The sequence below is a fragment of the Nyctibius grandis genome, chromosome 14 (genome assembly GCF_013368605.1).
Source record: "Nyctibius grandis isolate bNycGra1 chromosome 14, bNycGra1.pri, whole genome shotgun sequence".
Classification (NCBI taxonomy): Eukaryota; Metazoa; Chordata; class Aves; order Nyctibiiformes; family Nyctibiidae; genus Nyctibius; species Nyctibius grandis.
Genome location: NC_090671.1, coordinates 8,946,365 through 8,965,071, shown reverse-complemented (window position 1 = coordinate 8,965,071; position 18,707 = coordinate 8,946,365).

Here is an 18,707-nt window from a genome sequence, read left to right as displayed (position 1 = left end):
TCCCACTGAATGTCCCTCTGCTCTTCCACAACCATTTCAGAAACAATATGTGGATTGTTTAAAGGACTCTGTCCTGTTTGCAAGAGCCTGATCCTTAACTTTTTTTGCTTATTCTATTCGAGACCTTGCTTCCCATTGCTTCACTCCTGTCTAGAAACCCCTCAGTCTCCCGTTTCCATTGTGAGCTGTTGTATTTGATCCCTTTTTCCCCCCTTCCCCATTTATCCTACAGCAAGATTCCCCTTTACCCTTCCAGCTTCCATGAAGGTTTCCTTAGCCCCTTCTGTAAATACTTCAAAGCCTTAGAGAATGAACCACACTTCGGCTCTGCATCCTCTTAAACAGCTCACTAAATATGCTTCTTGTTATTTTTAAGAATCTGTTAGAATTAAACCCCAGTAAGAAATCTGCCACCATTGTGGGGGATAGCACATTAATCAAAGACACAGGGCTCTCCCCAGCTGCCAGGGCAGGGCCCAGCCTGGGATTGATAAATTGCACCTGGAGGTAACTAATAAATCTGAGAAGTCATTTGCTTTTTATGAACAGGAGCAGTGGGGGATCCAGCTGCTGAAGGAGTTTGGGTGGAACGAGAGCAGCGCTTGGAGTTCCTGACCGGTTTCCCTCCTATTCCCGTGCTCCCTGTTGCACCTGATGTCCACCCACAGACCCGCCGCCAAACCGAGCAGGTCCTGTGATGCTCAGATGGGAAATGCTTGAGTTAGTCATGGGGGTTTTGTTGGAGGTGTGTGGCAGGAGCGCAGCCAGGGCATCCTCCAGAGGGTACAGAGCCCCAGGGCCATCAGCAAGGAGGGAAGGATGCACTGGGGTTAAAGCACTGCCCCAGGACACAGCAACGCTGCGGTCCTGCACAGGGGCTTCATGAACTGGAGACACTTTGTCCCTCCATGCCTGCCTGTGCTGGAGGAGGAATTTCACCATTTTCAGTCTCGGTGCAGCCAGGCAGCTCTTCACACGAGGCGAGGCTGGACTTGGACATGGTGTCCTGGGGACTCCCCAACTCCTTTCACCCAAATATCACTGCCTTCCCCCTCGCCAGGGCCCTGAGCAGCTGTCCACACTCCCCACCAAGCCTGGGCTCCGGAAGGCAGAGGCATCCCTCATGCTACAGCTTCAACACCCAGCACTAGGGACTCTGCTTTCTATCAACATTACCATGATGCACGTGTCAAATAATCATCCCATGGGAAACTATCTCTAACTGCTATTGAAATCAGCATTTGAGTATTATCTCAGAAGTTTGGGAAACATTCCTTACCTTCCATGGTTGGAAATTTTTTTACGACGCCCATGTCATAAAAATCTGTAAAAAACAGGATAAATCATTAATTATGCATCTGGTCCTAGACAATACCACAACCAATTCTGTTCAAAAGCACGGGGTCAAGAAAAACTCATCTGCTGTAGCACTGCCCAAAATATCATTTCCTGTTTTCTCCAAATCACAAACTCCCCGTGGTAAGCGGCCTTTCATACCTATGTGTTTCACAAAGCTGAACACACGGTTGCTAGCAAATGCACATCAAACACCTACACTTCAGATACCCAGAAGGGAGGATCAGAGATGGGGCATGATCAGAGGAGAGATCAGGCAAGACATGGGTTTAAAAAAGCTTCCTCCCTCTTCCTTCCTTTTCTTTTCATATGAAATCATAAAGGCAGCCTGGAAGAGCTTCCCTGACACAAGCAGCAGTTTCTCCAGAAAACCAGGAATGTGCACAGGCAGCACGGCTCAGCTCCTGGGTGCAGGAGGAGCAGTCTGCTGGCATCCACTCCATCCATCACGGGAAACAAATGCCTTTCCCTGATAGGGGATCTATTAGGCATCAGAGCACAATTTAGACATTGAACCTCAAATCACAAAGCTGCATTAAAGCCTCTACTTACCCACCAACATCACTGCAACGAGGATCGGAAACGTGTTTGGAAATTCAGGAGTGTTTGGGGTTAAGCGCTCCATGCCAAAGAGCTTTGCTGGCCTCTCCCGAGGCTCTGATTCTTTGGATACCAAAAAGGATCTCTGCTATCTAAATGTCCCCTTTTCAAAGCCAATCTCTCTCTGGGCAGGGAGGAAGAGTCTCTTCTGCACCTGTCAGTGCCACGCCTGGGGGATAAATCTGTCCCCTCCCCTGGGGCACCGTGTACAGAGCTGTTTTGGGGGATGTGACCCCACGTGCCTACCATTAGGTGCAGAGCATCCGGGCTAAAGCACCCACAGGGGACAAGCACTTACTGTGATGGTTATGCTGACAGACACCAGTGAGATGGAGCGTTTCATCCCACCCTGGCCCAGCTCAGGACAGCAGTGGCAGGAGGAGTCCCCGGACAGCTGCCAAAACAGAGCCTCCTGCTCTGACCGATGCGGGAATGCACCCCTCACCCTAGGGGAAGGGCTGCAAAGCCAGGACATATCCATCCTCTCGCATGCATGAAAAACCACAGCAGTGCTGTGCTGCCGATCCCCCAGCCTTGTGCTCTGAGGATGGCCAAGGCACCAAGCAATACACCCTGCTTGTTCAGAGCCGCAGAGATGCAGCCCATCGGGATGCCACATCCAGTGAGACGTCTCATAGCTCTCCTGATCCGCCTCTGGTGTCCGCAGCACCTTCGTCATCATGGAACATCAACCCAAAATCCACCCCCTTGGTCATAATCAGCAGCTGTGACTTTTTTTTTTCCCCCATTTTGTAAACAGGGCTGCTCTGATATTTGTTCACAACATGGGCTGTGTACTGCATCAGAGGGGGATTACTTACTGCCAATTACTCTGTTAAAGTTCAAGTGGAACAATGTACTAATTGCCTTGTTATAGCTATTAAAGCTATTATGCAAGCAAGGCACTCTTAAGAGTATCTGCATGCTGTATGGTGATACATGAGGTATAACATGATCTGCTAAGTGATTGCTGATACTGTCATAGCCTCTTTAATAATGCATAAATTATATTTTATATATTATATACAAATATAATAGTAATTTTATATATATATAAAAAGAATAGAAACTTTCAAGCTCAAGATTTGCCAGGGGAATCTGCAAGCTACTGAAAGCAACTGGTCTCTCCCTGCCTAGCCACCAAAGCAGAAGCGCTTACACCCTGCTGAGCAAATCCAAACCCTTAAAAAGTACCAAATGCAGCAAGAAGTACCACTCCTACAAAGAGGGGGGAGAGGAGACATCTCATCTCTTCCCAACAACATTACAGGGCTGCCTTACTGGCTGGCAAGAGGCCAGCTCAGTCATTTCAGTGATCCCTGCCTTCCTGGGGTCCGATCCCTCAACTGGAGGGTTTTGGACATAAATGTGTAAGGGAAGCCCATTGAGACTTCATGCAACTCTAAGCTCTCTCTTGCGTCTTTGCAGGGAGCTAATACACTGCCTCTTAGAGGGCTTACAGGTGGACAAATGTGTGAGCTGCTGGGGGGATTTGCAGCTGTGGGAGAGCGAGGCAATGTGAATGGCACCATGGCTTTCTGCAGCCAGCAGAAGAAAATTACTTCCCACCATCACGAGCAAAACAACCTCCTAGATCATGGTCAGATGCTTAGCTGGAGTTCTCTCTGCTGTTCAGATATCATATGAAGGTGTCAAACTATCAATAGCAGGTAACTAACTATTCCCTCATGGCAATGTGTATGAAAGCAGGATGAAAGGAGAGAATGAGATAAAATCAACTTTAAAAGGCAGTTGTAGAGTTTTATCCTCAGTCAGGTTCACTTACAAGCTCTCTTATAAGTGCTTATAAGATTTTTCTGCAGCTCCAGCTATACTCCTTGCACTATTCCTGTAGACCACCTTTGTGGTATGGCCGTTCCCTGGACAGATACGTACAGAAGTGTTTTACAGCTGAGACATGAGTCCAGCTTCTAAAAAACACAGTTCAAACCATCAGAGTAGGGTCTGTGTCTAGAAAATACCTCCCCAAACTGGAGGCCATTTTGACCTAGAGACCTGGAGCAAGATGGAGATGAAGTGAAGAGCATGAAGTTCCCAGCTCAAAGGAGTGGGTATGTCTCTCTACCACACTGATCACCAGGTACCTCTGTCCCTTGCACAGCTCCCAGCTGGCAGGAGGTAGCTCTGCCTCTCCCGGTCCTCACGTGGGGTCCAGACATGCTAAAAATCACCACAAACCCCAGGTGCTGCTGCCCCACTGGTCTTCAGGGGATGCTATATGGCCAGGAAGGTTTCAGCCCCCTCTGTGTATCAGCAGATACCTCACTCACTATTGCAGGACCAGAGCGAGAACAAAGATCTCAGTCTTTATGCCTTGAAAAGCTCCTTTACTGGTTCAGATTGAGGACACTGGCAGAGCAAATGCTGTGGCCAGCAACTTCCATTGCAGTTGGCTGAAAGTTTTTAGAGATTAAGGGAAATAACATGGACAAAGAATCTCCTTTCTGTGCCAGAAAAGCACATAGCCAAAAGCTTTTCACCATGCAGGAAAGGATGAGGATTTGGGGTGCCTATTCTAACACCCAGTAAAGTTGGTGGAAATATTTTCTGATTATTTCAGTGGGCCCAACTGAGGAAAGACTAGTGCTTAAGGACTCCTTTAACCCTAAATTCAATTCTCTGAGAGCCAATCTAGTCAGATTTCTACTTCTGTGTTTTTCTGGGGGATTGCTTGGGAAGAAGAGGTAGATAAGAGCTGGGTTTCAAAAAATAATCACTGTTTTCTTTCTGACTGTTTGAAACTGCAGCTTAATTTTATCAGTAGCTCAACCTCATACAGCAGCGGTACCAGCTAGCGCTGTGCAGGCTGGCTGGTCTCACCGCTGAAGTGCAATCCTGTCAGTTTTTGTAGCATCGCATCAAAGGGAGGGCAGAGCAATGAACTCATTTTGGCATAATCTTTAAAGGACATCTGAGAAAAAGTGTGAGAAGAAAGCAGCATTTCACAGAGACAGTAATGAGAGATTCAACAATACTCAGGTGTAAATATGAGCTCCTCTAAACTATTCAAGTTAAGCTCCAGCCTGGATACATTTTAGAGATACTATGCCTCGTGCTAGACATAAATTACAACTATAAATACGCAACCTTAAGCAAGGAAATAACACTGCAAGCTAACCAAACAAATGGCCTCTGCTCAACTGCAGCTCCAGCTTTGTCTCTCTCGCTAACCACGGCCCAAGCCTTGCCTGGGTCTCCCTGCGGCACATGCAGACCTCTGATGGCAGCATGACTTGGTGCACAGAAGCCCACGCCTGTGTGGCCATTTGTAGGGCTGAAGCTGACTCCCTCCAAGCCCCCAATAAACCCAAGGTGATCTGGAGCAGGTATTCCTGTGCAATCTCAGAAAGGCAACAATTACGCCTGGAGTCAGCAGGACTCACGCTGGTACCTCTGCAGTCCAAGGGATTAAAGCAACGTGCCAGCAGGCCTTTTATAACGCATCCGTGTGAGCTTTAAAGCCCCGCAGGGGCACACTAACTCAATTACCACGCAATGTGGGCTCCTCACCAACCCATCCCCTAATAATGAACAGACCTGCAGGTTCCCAATCTTTAAGGGGAAGGAAAACACCACCAAATAGATTAGCTCCACAGTTGTGCTGTTAATTATGGGTCATTTAGTTCAGTTAATCAATAGGCAGACTTCTTTAACTGGCTAATTATGCCAAACTGCTTCCACAATGAGCAGGTTTGCTGCTAGTTGTTAACCATGAAGGGATAATATTTCACTGTAAAGATAAGCACGGTTCCAGTCCTCAGACAAATGCTTTGCAGTGTCCAGAGTTTGCATTGTCACTGGCTGCAATTTAACCTGTTCCACACCAAAAAGACTTACAGCTGGGACAAAAAGGTACCAGCATCATCAGCTTCTTGGTGCTAAACCATCAGGGTAAATATCTGGCCCTCTCCTTGAGTGAATTGTTCAAATCATTTACTCTCCAAATCCCTCCTTGCCCAGGCTAAACAGGAGCTAAAAATTATCTGCACAAACCAACCAGCTGAACTTCTTGGTGGTAGCCCAGTTAAAACCAACCAGCCTGTGTTGCTTTTCAGGCTGGGGATATAGTTCCTTCCTTTACTTTGCCAGGCAGTTACATGGGATGTCTCCCAGCCAAGGCAGGAGTCTGGAGAGCCAAGCCACATCCTCCATGCAGACCCTCAAAGAGCAGATACGCATGCGGAGGAGGAGGTCTAGGCCTTCGGTTTGACAAAACAGATAAAAGGTCAAGACAACCTCTTGCTACTCGCAGTTGTTTAGAAAAAAGAATTCATTTCATTGCACACTTGAAGAACTGATTACTGGATTCAAGGCCCCTGTTGAGGTCACCAAATAGTTATTGCAATAGAGTCAGATAAGAGCTGAGTGATAGCAAAAGTTTGTAGCTGAATTTCCTGGATATTTGTTTTAACAGAAGGAAGCAATCTGTGCTTGGTGTTTGCTAGCAAATCGCTTTAGCTGAAGAACAGCTTGCTGAGGGAGCGTCCTCAACAGAGCACCCTCAGAGATGCTTCCTCTGGCAAGTCGGGGTCTCTACTCCCATCAATGGGGTTTCAGACTTCCCCCACCTGAAGGGCTCCATCTCCCAGCCCCAGGGGATCATAACAGCACTGGCAGTTCAGCTCAGGGACACATGCTGCTGCTGGTCCTCAGTGCTGCCACTGACTTCTGAATGACTGTAATGCAAGTCACAGTTCCTGTCCTACTTGTATCCCCTATTTTTATTTCCTCCTCTTATTTCCCCTTTTTACCCCCTATCTACCAGCAAACCAGACCTTGGCTTTTGCTGCCTGAGAAAGTCCATTAATAGAGCATTATTGTAATAAAGAAATGCAAATGCAAGCTTCAGCACTAAGCGTTTGCTAAAAATTTACCTCCACAGAAAAGTCATACTGTCGTAACTACACCAGGATGACTAATATCATTTGATGCTGTTGTAAAAACACAACTAAAGACAACAAATAAGCTACACCAGTAGTATTAGCCATCTTTAACTAGAGGAGAGTTCATCATGTCGATATGAGCATTCAGAACAACTTCAGATTAAATCACTGTTTGTCTAATTCAGCCCATTACACCAGTGCAAAACTTGCATTTCTCCAAATCTTAATAACAGAGGAAGGTTGAAACGCATTGCCTTGGGTGGCACAGCAGCGGATAGCCCACAAGCTCTCTCTGCCATCTCTGTTCACATTTCTGATGATCTTTTTGGGAACACTTCGTTGCATTCTCAACCACAACAGACTTCAACAGCTATGAGCAAGAAGTTTGTTGCAGGTAGAAATTTTATCTTTGCTCCCCATCACCTTCTTTTTGGCACATGGAGCTGTATTGTTTTAAAAAGAAGCAAGGCTTAGCTTCAACATTTGTCTGCAATCAGGTCTTTCTAAAATATTTTGTTGAAGTACAAGCTTTATGTAAACTTTTCAGTTTTAGATGTTATTTTCTAACCTGCTCACAAGTTTACTAAACATTAAAAAGACTGCAGTATTGACTAGAAAAAACATAACACAGACTTACAGAAAAAAGGTCTTTGCTGAATCATAAAATCTTAAAGTGATAAGGTTTGTATCTTGAGGTGCTTGTTAACCAGCTGCAGCATTTTCTTGTTGGAAAACAAGGTGCTATGAGAAAGAGCTGCAGTCAGATTCCAGGAGAGTTTGGGCAGAACTGCAGGATCAGATTCCAGGCTAATTCCAGGTTTACTCTGGAAAAAGTGCTATTGATATTCAAAACCACTCCTTGGTAGTACTATAAAACATCGTACATTCCCACATGCAACTGATTTACTAAACTTCGATGCATCTGCCAGGAGCTGGAATGTCAACCGAGAAATTGGGAAACAGAAGCTTAATAGTTTGTGTAAAAACCCCAGAAAGACTGTTTTTACCCAGATCAAAACAATGGAATAAGGAGTATTCCTTTGGGACACGTGGTGCTAGATTGCAGATGTGATTCACAGAGACATTCAATCAGATGGCACATCAAAAGCAATGGTAAATTACACGTCTTCAATAAAAAAACCCATTAAGTCATAGATACTTGGCCATGGAGGAAGGCAATTAGACTTCAGCATTATTTGTTAAACAGGCACAAGATGATACATAGTGAATTTTTTGCAATAATAGCCATTCCTGGTCATTCATTTCGAAGAGAATAAATCTGTCACTTGCGTGAAAACAATTGACAGCACCATTTATTACCTTGCATGCTTCAGAATAACAGCACAATTTACATGTTGCCCTTTGGCACCGGGACTCTCAGCTTGCTTAGAAGCAAAGCAAAAATATCTACAGACCTGGTAGCAAGGATTGAAGCAGCAGCTGACCTTATGTGGTTTAGTTAAACCTCTATAATGGTGCAGTCTTGTTCAGCCCCTGGTTATAGGAGAAATAGGTTCTTCTGGAGAATCCACAGCCTCGAGACTCTGACACACAAAGGGTCACACAGAGGTCTCTGTATCTGATAGTTCAGAGAGTTACATTTTAGCTCTGATCCTCTGAGATGTCTCCTGGGAATTAAAGATATTTGGTTTCCTTTCAGAGGCTTTAAAGGGCTGGGTCCATCAAAAAGGAAATTTTCCCCTAGCTCATGAAGATAAATCTTTGTGCTAAATACTAGCTTTCTTTTTCATATGAAGGCAGACAGATCCTTGGTACAACATTAAGCCCACTGAAAAATAAGGCAACAAAACCTATGGGAAACACTATGAAAATACTCAGCCAAAAAATACTCTGAAAGTCCTAAATGCTGCCCTTTATAGTAACATCTTTGCAGTATCAGCTGTTGCCTGGTGTTTCTTTTTAAGAAGGTTAATAGGTTTCCTATGGCAACTGTTACAAATACATGAGAGACACTCAAATTTGGGATCAATTATAATGGAGAAGTCTGCAGACAATTTTGGAATGGCTTTTTAAAGAGATATTTGTCTTCTTGAATCCAACAGGAATATTTAGGTTGAGAGCTATTATAAACCTCTATCAAGCACTTCTGTATACTTCAGCAGCAAAAAGCTGTCCAGAATGGATCAATTGGAAAATATCGTACGCTTATGGGATCAAACTGGGATTTTGGGTCTATAAACGGATGCTCATCGCAGCTAGGCACTGGTGAGGCTTTCTCCCTGTGCAGGGAGGTCTCCACAACTCCAGCACACTGATACAAGAGCCAAAACATACAGCTTTTCCCACCACAAACCCACTCAATTTAGTGATGTCTATTCCAGCTCCTGAAGGTTCACACTGCTCTTCCCTTCGGTGGTGGTTCCATGAGTCCACAGAAAGGGCAGACCTACACCTTGTAACACTCTTTCTCATTATACTTAAAATTTAGAGTGGGCTGTTATGTTTATTTTAATCTTCCCCCACTGTTTGATAGCACACAGCAAGATCAAGGGACTGGCTATTTACTAAGAAGGTCTATTATTCCTAAGCACTATTCTACACCTTGTAAAATCCTAGGGAGATTAATACAGCTGGTGGTAGCACTTAAATTCTTAACACATACCTTGTGCCTTTGTGCCTCCTCCCACAGCACCCAGTCTTCATAGAGCTATGAAGAAAGTGTCCTATTCTCAGAATTGGAACATAGTTACAAGAAAGAAAAAGAGATCTTGGGTTTCAGGTATCTTAACGGAAGATTTTAGCCCTTTGCTGTTAACAGAGCATTTGCAAAGATCCAGGCTATATCAGGGGTTTTAGCCTTTTTTTCTCCCCCCGCCCCCCCCCCCCCCCCCCGCCTCTTCTAATTCCTGGAGATGCTAACATATAATCAAAATGTCTTTTTTTCCTTTTTCTTTCTTTTTTTTTTTTTTAATAGTTATAACCAATCTGTAGTTATGTTGTCAAATAAACTGCTGATACAGGTATATCATTTACTGTAATTTCTAGCAATGCTGAGAGTGGAGTTTCATTTTTTTTTTCCTTTAAACACTGCAGCATAAAATTCCACCTGACTCACATGTCAGCTCAGAGCTCAAAAATACCCTAATCTAAAACCTCCATTTAAATGAATTGAATGACCGAGAAACACATCAGAGGGACCTGGACAGCCCAGAGCCATGAACTCTCCTGTCTGTAGCAGCAGACCAGAAACCACTGATGAACCACAACCCGTTATTACAAACGTCAAACATCTGGAGGTTTAAACCTCTCCCTCTCCAGTAAAGTCAAGAAATGAAGAGTCTGGGTAGGGGTTATTTAACCATTCATTCCAATATCGAGAGGATACAGCTTCTCTTCAGAAGAGCCAGGGTGAGATACTGTAGATGGTTCTCGTTTTTACACCACACTTTGCACAGCCAAATGTGCGCGTTTGGGAAGTCCATGCAATGTCATTTTTGGTTTTCTTTGTTTCCTCCAGGCCAAAAGTGTTTGTTCTCTTCCTCAGGTCTGGCACAGGGATCCTGAAGAGGAATTAAGCCTAGTCTGGGTATAGCTTTATATGGTGGAAGCTAGATCCGCACACATGTAGACTTCTCTTAACTAGGCCTAAAATTCTTTGTCCTGTTCCCTTCTTTGTGTCTTGCTCCGCATCTGCTGCTTTCTTAAACAAAATTTGGCAATGGATGAAGCAGCACAGTACCAGGCTCATGGGGCAAACAGAGGTCACATACCCTATCTCTGTCTATGGAGTCTAAAAGCAGAGTACTTAGAGTTATTAGCTTTTTCTGTATGAGTGATCAATCCCAAATTGGACATATGGGTGCCACAGACAGACTGATAAAAGTAGCATTTATTTTTTCTGAATGGGCTATTTACTACTTATTTGTGACTGCATTAGGAGACTGCAAGCTATACTTCAGTGATATGCTGCTATCATACTTTGTGATAAGGCTGAAACCATTAGGCAGACAATAAATTTTTAAAAAATAAAGGGGAAATTGCTCATGTAAATGCTACGGGAATACTTGAAGGCAAGCTGGACACCTGCTTAGAGAGATGACATCCCTAAATTATGTCCTTGTACCCAGGGCTGCTCCTGCTACTTCTCTGCAGGTAAACCTGAAGATATAAAATAGTCTCCTACCTATTTGAGGTAGGTATTGTAGGATCCAGCTCTACCCACAAAGACTTCACCCAAAAGGCTTTACAACAGAGGGACCACATGCTGCCTCCCTTTCTCAAACACACTCAGAAATAACAAAATGCCCAGTTCTTACACAGCTCTCCTTCACAGACCTCAGTGACGGATTATATCCTTTATTTAACAAATGGGGAGACCAAGTCACAGTCATGCTCTGCCCACCAGCACAGCCTGAGTTTCCCTATGTACTGCTATGGGGCTTTGCTCACCAGCAGAATTAAAAAAAACAAACAAACACCAGATGAATCACATTAAAGTTCAGATGACCTTCATTGCAACCTAAGAAACTAACCCTGACACTAACACCCACACACCCTGTAAGGCGATGGGAAATTATTGCCCAGCTTTGACATATAGTCTTCTCAGGGCCTTTTGCTGTTCAGATTACCTTTCTTTGAATTTGTAAAGTTTCTGCTCCCAGGGAAGCAGGGCAGGTGCATACAACGGGGGGACTTCTTACCAGCTTATGGTCAAGCAGTTGCTCCTGAAGCTGACTACGAGGCCCATCACAGCCCTTATTCAGTCTTCCCTATTCTCAAGTGAGTAGAAGGAACTGAAAGAAGTCATGTCCTGGGATCAGGGAAATCAGAGCAGGGCACTGCCTCAAGTCCGGTCATGGCCTTTTACAGCATGAGACACACCCATTTCTTTGAAATATGCCCTCAGCTTCTTTTTTTCTTCTTTCACTTCCCTTCTCTGCCCTACTCTTTGACACTGCAGACCTCATGTCAGGACTCTAAAACGCAGGAGCCAGCAGCCAGACAAGCTCGGGTCACTTCTCCCACACGCAGCCCAACAGTGCAGGCACACTCGAGTGGTTGCCTGGCCCAGGGCTTTTGGAGGAGCATCTGCTCCACCACAGCAGAAGAAGCAGGTAACATCCTAAGTGGCCTGAAATTCAGTGCTTTGCTGCTCCTCAGATAATTCCCTTTATAAGCAGTGCCCTTTTCATGTGACAAGCCTGCTGACGTACACTAACACGTCTAAGTTACTTTGCTCCAGAAAGGTCTTTCCCCACCTCCACCAGGAAACCATCCCATGGAGGCTGAGGGTCAGTGTCCTGTCTGAGCACAGTGGATACTAAAGGAGCAGCAGAAGAGCAAGACCCTGTAAAAAAGAGGGCATGGATCTTCCCTTCACCAGGAGCCTCCACTTAGGTCATTTTAAACCCACTGTGAAATCGTAGCCCAAGCCCAATACACCCCCTGTTAACACCAGGAGATTTTTTTTTTCATTTGTAGATTAACTTGAAAAAAAAAAAAGATCACTATTCAAAATGAGGAAAAATATTTCCATTTCAGATGGTGTTACAAGTTGCTCCAAGTTGTTTGCAGCCCAGCAATTTGAAATGTCTTCTCTTGCAAAGCTGTCTACATTTTTTGGCACAGCTTAGTTTTCTGCTGCAAATCCCATGCAATTAATCTGTTCTTCAGAAAGTGAAAGGCAAACAAGGAAGTCCAGTAGCAACAGAAACCTGTGGGAATCTTTTAGTGAGTTTTAATAGGAACTGAACTAAACCCTGGGTTAAATTGAGACGGTGGAACAATCCCCAGCTTGAGACAGACGTGGTAAACACTGGGGACGTCAGACATCAGGAATGGACCGTAACGACTGACCTTTTGTATCCCCAGATAGCGATACCCCCAGCTCTGGCTGACCAGCGTGGTCGCTTGTAGGGCACGTATCAACAAGAGCTTTATTCAACAGACCTGTGTCTCGGGGGTTTGTGATGGTTAATTGTTGTGGCTGCCCCTCCAGGCTGATCAATAAATGAATACACACAGGGCACACACGCACCGATCATATGTACGATGCGTCTTTTATGGGGGCCACAGCTAGCGGCGTGCCGGGGTCTGGCAGTTTGCTGAACGCCCCCCACGTGCGGGCCACCCCCACGCTGCAGCCCACCAGACTTGTGCGTGCCAACAAGGGTCAGCTCCTCACCAGGGGAGATTAGGAAATCTCCTCATGACCGCATGTTCATCCCAGCTTCATCCCCGCCTGCAGAGGCAGCATAAACTACAGGAGACAATGTCAAGGGAGAAAGTCTAGCAGGTCTCAGATAAATCACAGGAACAAGACACCTCATGGGTCACCTTGCCCAGCTCCCTCAACAGCCGCCGCTGCCACAGGGCTTTCGCCTCGCCAGTGCGTCTGCCTCCAGCAGATCCTGCGAGAGCTTGTTAACAAAACAAGCCCACGAGCACCGCCGTTCTCCAAGCCAGACACTTGAATCATGAGATCATAAATAGGGCTGAGCGACACATAACTAATGTGCGCGACAGCTTTCGCTGCTCACTCGCCTTTTGTCTCGCACGACGGGGAGAAAAGGGTAATCGGAACTGGAACGAGAAGCCCATGACACGTCACTGCGTGCGATGGAGGGAGGGGGGCAGGACGGTGCAGCACAACCGGTGCTGGGCTGTTCAGCAGGGGGTATATGAGAATCATGCTGAAAGCATACTTTTTGGCTATAACCAGAAAATGAGAACCAAAATAAGTCATAAAAATGAAGGCAACTGCTAAAAATCAGCAAGAGCTAGGAAAATATCCTTCCTTTCTTCATCCATAAAAACAAGATTAACAATATTTCCTTACCTGACAGGTAAAGCATTTCCATGGGTCTTCGGTTATTGGGTCAGACGCATTTTCTAGGACTTGAACACCAATACGCAGAGAAAAAGTTTCTCGCCCAAAGGGGTAACAGGCAGGTCAGCTGCGGGGGCAGCCCCAACCCCAGGCACCTGTATAGGCATGGATCACAGCTGGGACAGACCGTCATCCCATGGGTGGTGCCTGTCTCAGCAGGACCCATGGCCAGGCAGTGCAGTGGCAGAGCTGGAGACATCCTACTGCCTCCCTGGGGAGGGAGGATGGCCCCAAGCTGAGCTGAAATGGGCTCCTGGAGCCCCAGGTGAGGCCCATCAGGGCCATCAAGGCTTATTAGTGCCCATCAGTCAAGTGCAGGTGAAGCTCTTACACAGTTATTGAAAAGCAACTAGTGAAAAAAACATCACAGTACAAGAGCCACCCCAGCCACAGATATGAGCCACTTCTTCCATTTAGCATGTCCTACTGCACTCAGCCCAGGCTTCAATTCAAGAGGCAATCCAAAAATGCAAGTGGGTTTGTAATCCCATGAGCAGTCTAACCAAAAGGAGGAGATCAACAGCTCTGCTGCATCAGATTGTAAGAAACAAGCCCAAAACTGCTGATGAGGTTATTTTTATGAATAGCAAATTAATGATAGGTTTTTGGAAGGGAAATTGGTATGGGAGGAGATGGATTTTCCAAAATGTCAGAACATTTTGTTTCAACATTTTTCAAAATGAAAATGTTGACGTTTTGTGAGAAAAAAACCACTAATTTAGATTTTCATTTAATGTTAAATGTGGGTTAATCAATAGGAAAACTCAAGGAAATAATCCATTTTATGTCAAGCTTTTTAGAACTTAGCTCAACATTAATTTGCAGTTGGGCTTTATTTAATTAATTGAACCCTTCTGGAAAGTACAGGTTTCAGCTGGCCTGAAGTGATACAACCCAGTTTACACTTTCAGGCATCAAGACAGAAATTCTACACTCAAATTAAAGGAAGGTGTGAGAAGATAAACCACCTTGAAAGAGCAGTACAGTTACTGAGACACAAGGAACAGGTTGGGACAGGGAGTGAGGTGCACAGGACTGAACAGTGCAGATCACAAGGGAGAATATTCTAAGCAAAGAAAATGATGTAGAAGTGCAGAGACCTCCCTGGAAGGGGATAAAGGATTTGGCATTATAGGGGAAAAAGTGGGATGCAGAAGAAGACGAGGGGCTTTGCAAACGCATCTTAATCCCCGAGCATCCTTAGGCTAAGCCCAGCTTCAGAAGCTATAAATGCTTAAATAAACATGAGTCAATTTATTATTCCTCTGTGTTTCAGATCTTCCTCACCTTCTGCCTGGCTCATTTACTGCAATTAAATGCTTGTAAACAGATTATACCCTGAAAGCTATATTTTCCTGGTAAGTGGTCACCTTAACCTCCTCTGCTTTGACTGTGGCTGATACTCCCCAGGTCACACTATAATCACTGAGTAATGGGACCAAATTGAATTGCTAGGTCACTTGGTTCAACAAAACTACCTCCAGCATCCAAACCACATACATATCTGTGCTTTGCTGATTACTGTGACAAGTGCTCCTTACAGTCAGGAAAAAATTAGTAATGTCATAATTCTTAAAAATATTAACAAAATTTGCCCTGAATGCAGGACCCAAGCTGCTGTGTTAAACTAGTAAGCATAATAATCAACTCTATGCTCATCTAGTTTTGCTTTCTTGGTTATGGTGTTGTACACATTGTGAAACCAGCAAAGTGGAGCCTACTGTGAACTGGTGCAATTTTCTGGAAACCTAGAAAAGCTTCTCCAAGCCCTTCTAACAACTGGGGTCCGACTGCCTTGTTTTTAACTCAGTCCAAGATAAGCTTCATCAAACCTATACAGGCAGGGAGGAACTGCACAAGCAGCTAGTGGAACCTTTAACCAGACTGACTTTTAATGCTTTGTTTGGTTTTAGTGGCAAGGTCTGAGCTGAAATATTACTGACAGGGACAAAGTTTATTATGGCTTCTCAAATTGGAAGCAGGTTTTGAGATAGTTAGTCATCTACACTAGTAGATGAGTAACTCCACTGAATTGGGTGGGGTTACCATCTTACAGTAATTGGTAGTCTTAGTCTGTATTTTCTGTCCTCTTTGACACCAACTCTGTCAAACTGCACTGATTGTCTCTACGAGCAAAAAAAAACCAAAACACCAAAAAAACAAAACACCAAGGGAGAATAAACAGTCCTTCCACATTCAGGTTAGAAGATTTTGCTCTCTCCTGAACAGGATTAAGCAGATCATCTCTCTCCTATATTTGTATACCACTCTCTTCTCCTCCCCACAGACACAAAACATCTCTGCACAAATGAGTAAGAAATGTGAAGTTGTCATGGAAAAGCAATACATTGCCTGAACTAAGCTTGTGGCATGAGTTTCACAGCTAAGCAGTGTGCCCTCAGGGGCTGATGTCTCTACATCCCTTTGGAGGAGCAATCTTAAAATGAAGACCTATGCTCTCCCCCAAGCCAACACACCAATGCTTCCCTTGACTGCCTAAGCCCTAGCAGCAGAGAGGAAAGGAGGCTACTGCATGCAAGTCGCTACAGGAAGCCAGCTCTTTGTTTTTACATAATCGTCTCTATTCTGAGCTTTATGAACAGTCATAAAAGGAAAAGAACGGAAAGTCACAGTGACAATGCAACCAAAACTCAGAGATGCAGTGAGGTACTTAGCGATGTTTACCTGCTCCAATAATTCTGATCCCAGGGCAGAGCACTGAAGATTAGCTCCAGACCTCATTAGGCAGGATAGAATTATGTGGGTTAACAAAGCAATACTCTTGGCTTTCTTTTGCATTTTAAAAGTGGCTTGAGACCTATAAAATCCCTTTGAATTTTATTAAAAGTCTTCTGCAATCATTTTTCATCCTGCAGCCCAGTTGAGCCGAACTAATAAATTAGCATGTTATCTGTGTGGATATCCATTAGAGCTTCAAACGAAGATTATTAGAGCCAAAAACCTAACAATGCTAGTTACAACTGGGGAGGAAGCAAGCTAGTCCACTGAGCAATGAGCACCAAGGATAATGAATGAGGGACACATCTACCCCATGAACACACAGGAGATGGGCATCATGAAGAAGATCTTCCCCAGCTGCCAAAAGGGGAGAATTTGGACACCCTGAAGAGGCAGCCAGAGGCAGGGAAAGCAGGGCAGAAGCCTACTACAACAGAGTATATATGAAAACCTCAGTGAAGGCTCATCAGGCTTATCCTTACTGCACAGTCCAGGTGAGTTTTTGCTCTTGCTGAACTAGTATCGATTGCCCACGTGCAAGTCCTGGCCACAGATAAAGTCTGCTTTTCAATTGAGTTGTCTGCCTCAGCTCAAACCCTGCTAAATGCAGGAAGGCCACAACATGAACATAAATCACACAACTTTCTAGTTGCTACAGCTCCAGGCAGCATAGTGCCAGACACGGTTTGAAGCTGGAGTGATGTGTTCATACTTGGCACCAGCTTCCCACAAGTCTTTTGCTTTTCCTCCTCACACACCTTGGGATTTCTAACCAAAATGTCAGTACAAGTAAAGTGTCATACTTTTTTTTGCTGTTTTGCAAAGCTCATAAACAAGCAAACTTAAAAAATGAAGCCAGGGTGTGAAAAACAGGTGTAACGTGTAAAGCAGATGCTGGGAGATTGTCTCTTCCATAAGCTTCAGCAGCAGTGCTCTTGGCCTGAGCGCTGTTTGCTCAGTGAAAGCTGGCAGGATGCTGGCTACACCTCGTGCTGTCCTGAGCAGCGAGCAGAGGAGGGCAGTGGGTGGCTGGATCTGAAACCCATCAGGGTAACTGAAGCACACCGCAAGGGTAGAGCTGCCGCACCCCCTGAGCTCCCCGTGCCAGTCCCAAGCAGAGCCAGGACTGCACGCTCAGCTGGGAGCCACACGCTGCTTCCCACTCCCTGAGGGTTCTGCAACAAACCAAAGGACCTGGACGGGTCACAGTGAAGAGGGTGTTAAAAGGACTCACACCAAACCTTTGACAGGTCTGGCCACCGAACAGGACCAAACACCTCCTTTGAAGGGAAAGCCACCATGCAAACATGCTTCCGTGTTCTTGTCCGTGCTCCTCTACCCCGCCCTATCACTGCAAGACTCATCTTCCTCCCTGCTTGCCTGTCTTGCCAACCTCCTCCTTTTTTTTTCTCCCTACTGATTTATTTCTGTCCCTTCTTGGGTCACCAGTCGCCTGTGCGAGCAGAAGCCTGAGGGCTGAGGCACCAAAACTGTCCAAGTATGTGCAGGCAGAGGAGGGCAAAGGTAGGTTAATTTACTTTCTCTTCAAAGTACTGTCCAAGGATATTTTCAGTCTCTCAACCGCTCCGATTCCCATGACCCTGCCTCCGAAAGGGCAGGCAGCCGGGCAGCCCAGGCACATCCCACAGGGTGCTGTGCCCCCAGCTGCTGCTCGGGTGTGAGCCGACAGCATTTTGGCTTCTCTCAGAGCAAACTAATCACAAGGCAAGGATTTAAGGGAAACATCATCACACAGTGCCTGGTTCACTGAACAACAACAGCTTGGTCCTGCTTCCCTGGGCTCTTTTTCTTTGTCTTAAACAAGACCTAGCTCCCTCTTCCAGGGCTCCAACCACACACTCACTTCTGCAGCCCCCACCCACATCAACACCACCCTGGTGTTAACGTAGACATGGGTTCTTCCCCAAAAGAAAAAAGCTCCTACCTGAGCTGAGCCTCATGATGTGCTACCCAAAGTGAATTTCAAGATACATCTCCAAGTTGCTGCTCTTCCCCCTTGGGTCATACAGACACCATTTCAGTATGTCTTTATTTCCAGCCTTCATCCTCTTCATCTAATTCCCTTTCACCTCCCACTCCTATCCTTTATTAATGTTCTTCTATTCTTTTTTAAGAGGAAGATGTTTCTTTTTACTCTTAGTCTCTGTTCCTTTCCTCCTGTCATTCCCTTCATGTCTCATCCACAATGATATTTTTGTTCATGCAATAACTAGTTTGCTCTTTCTCCTCTTCCCACT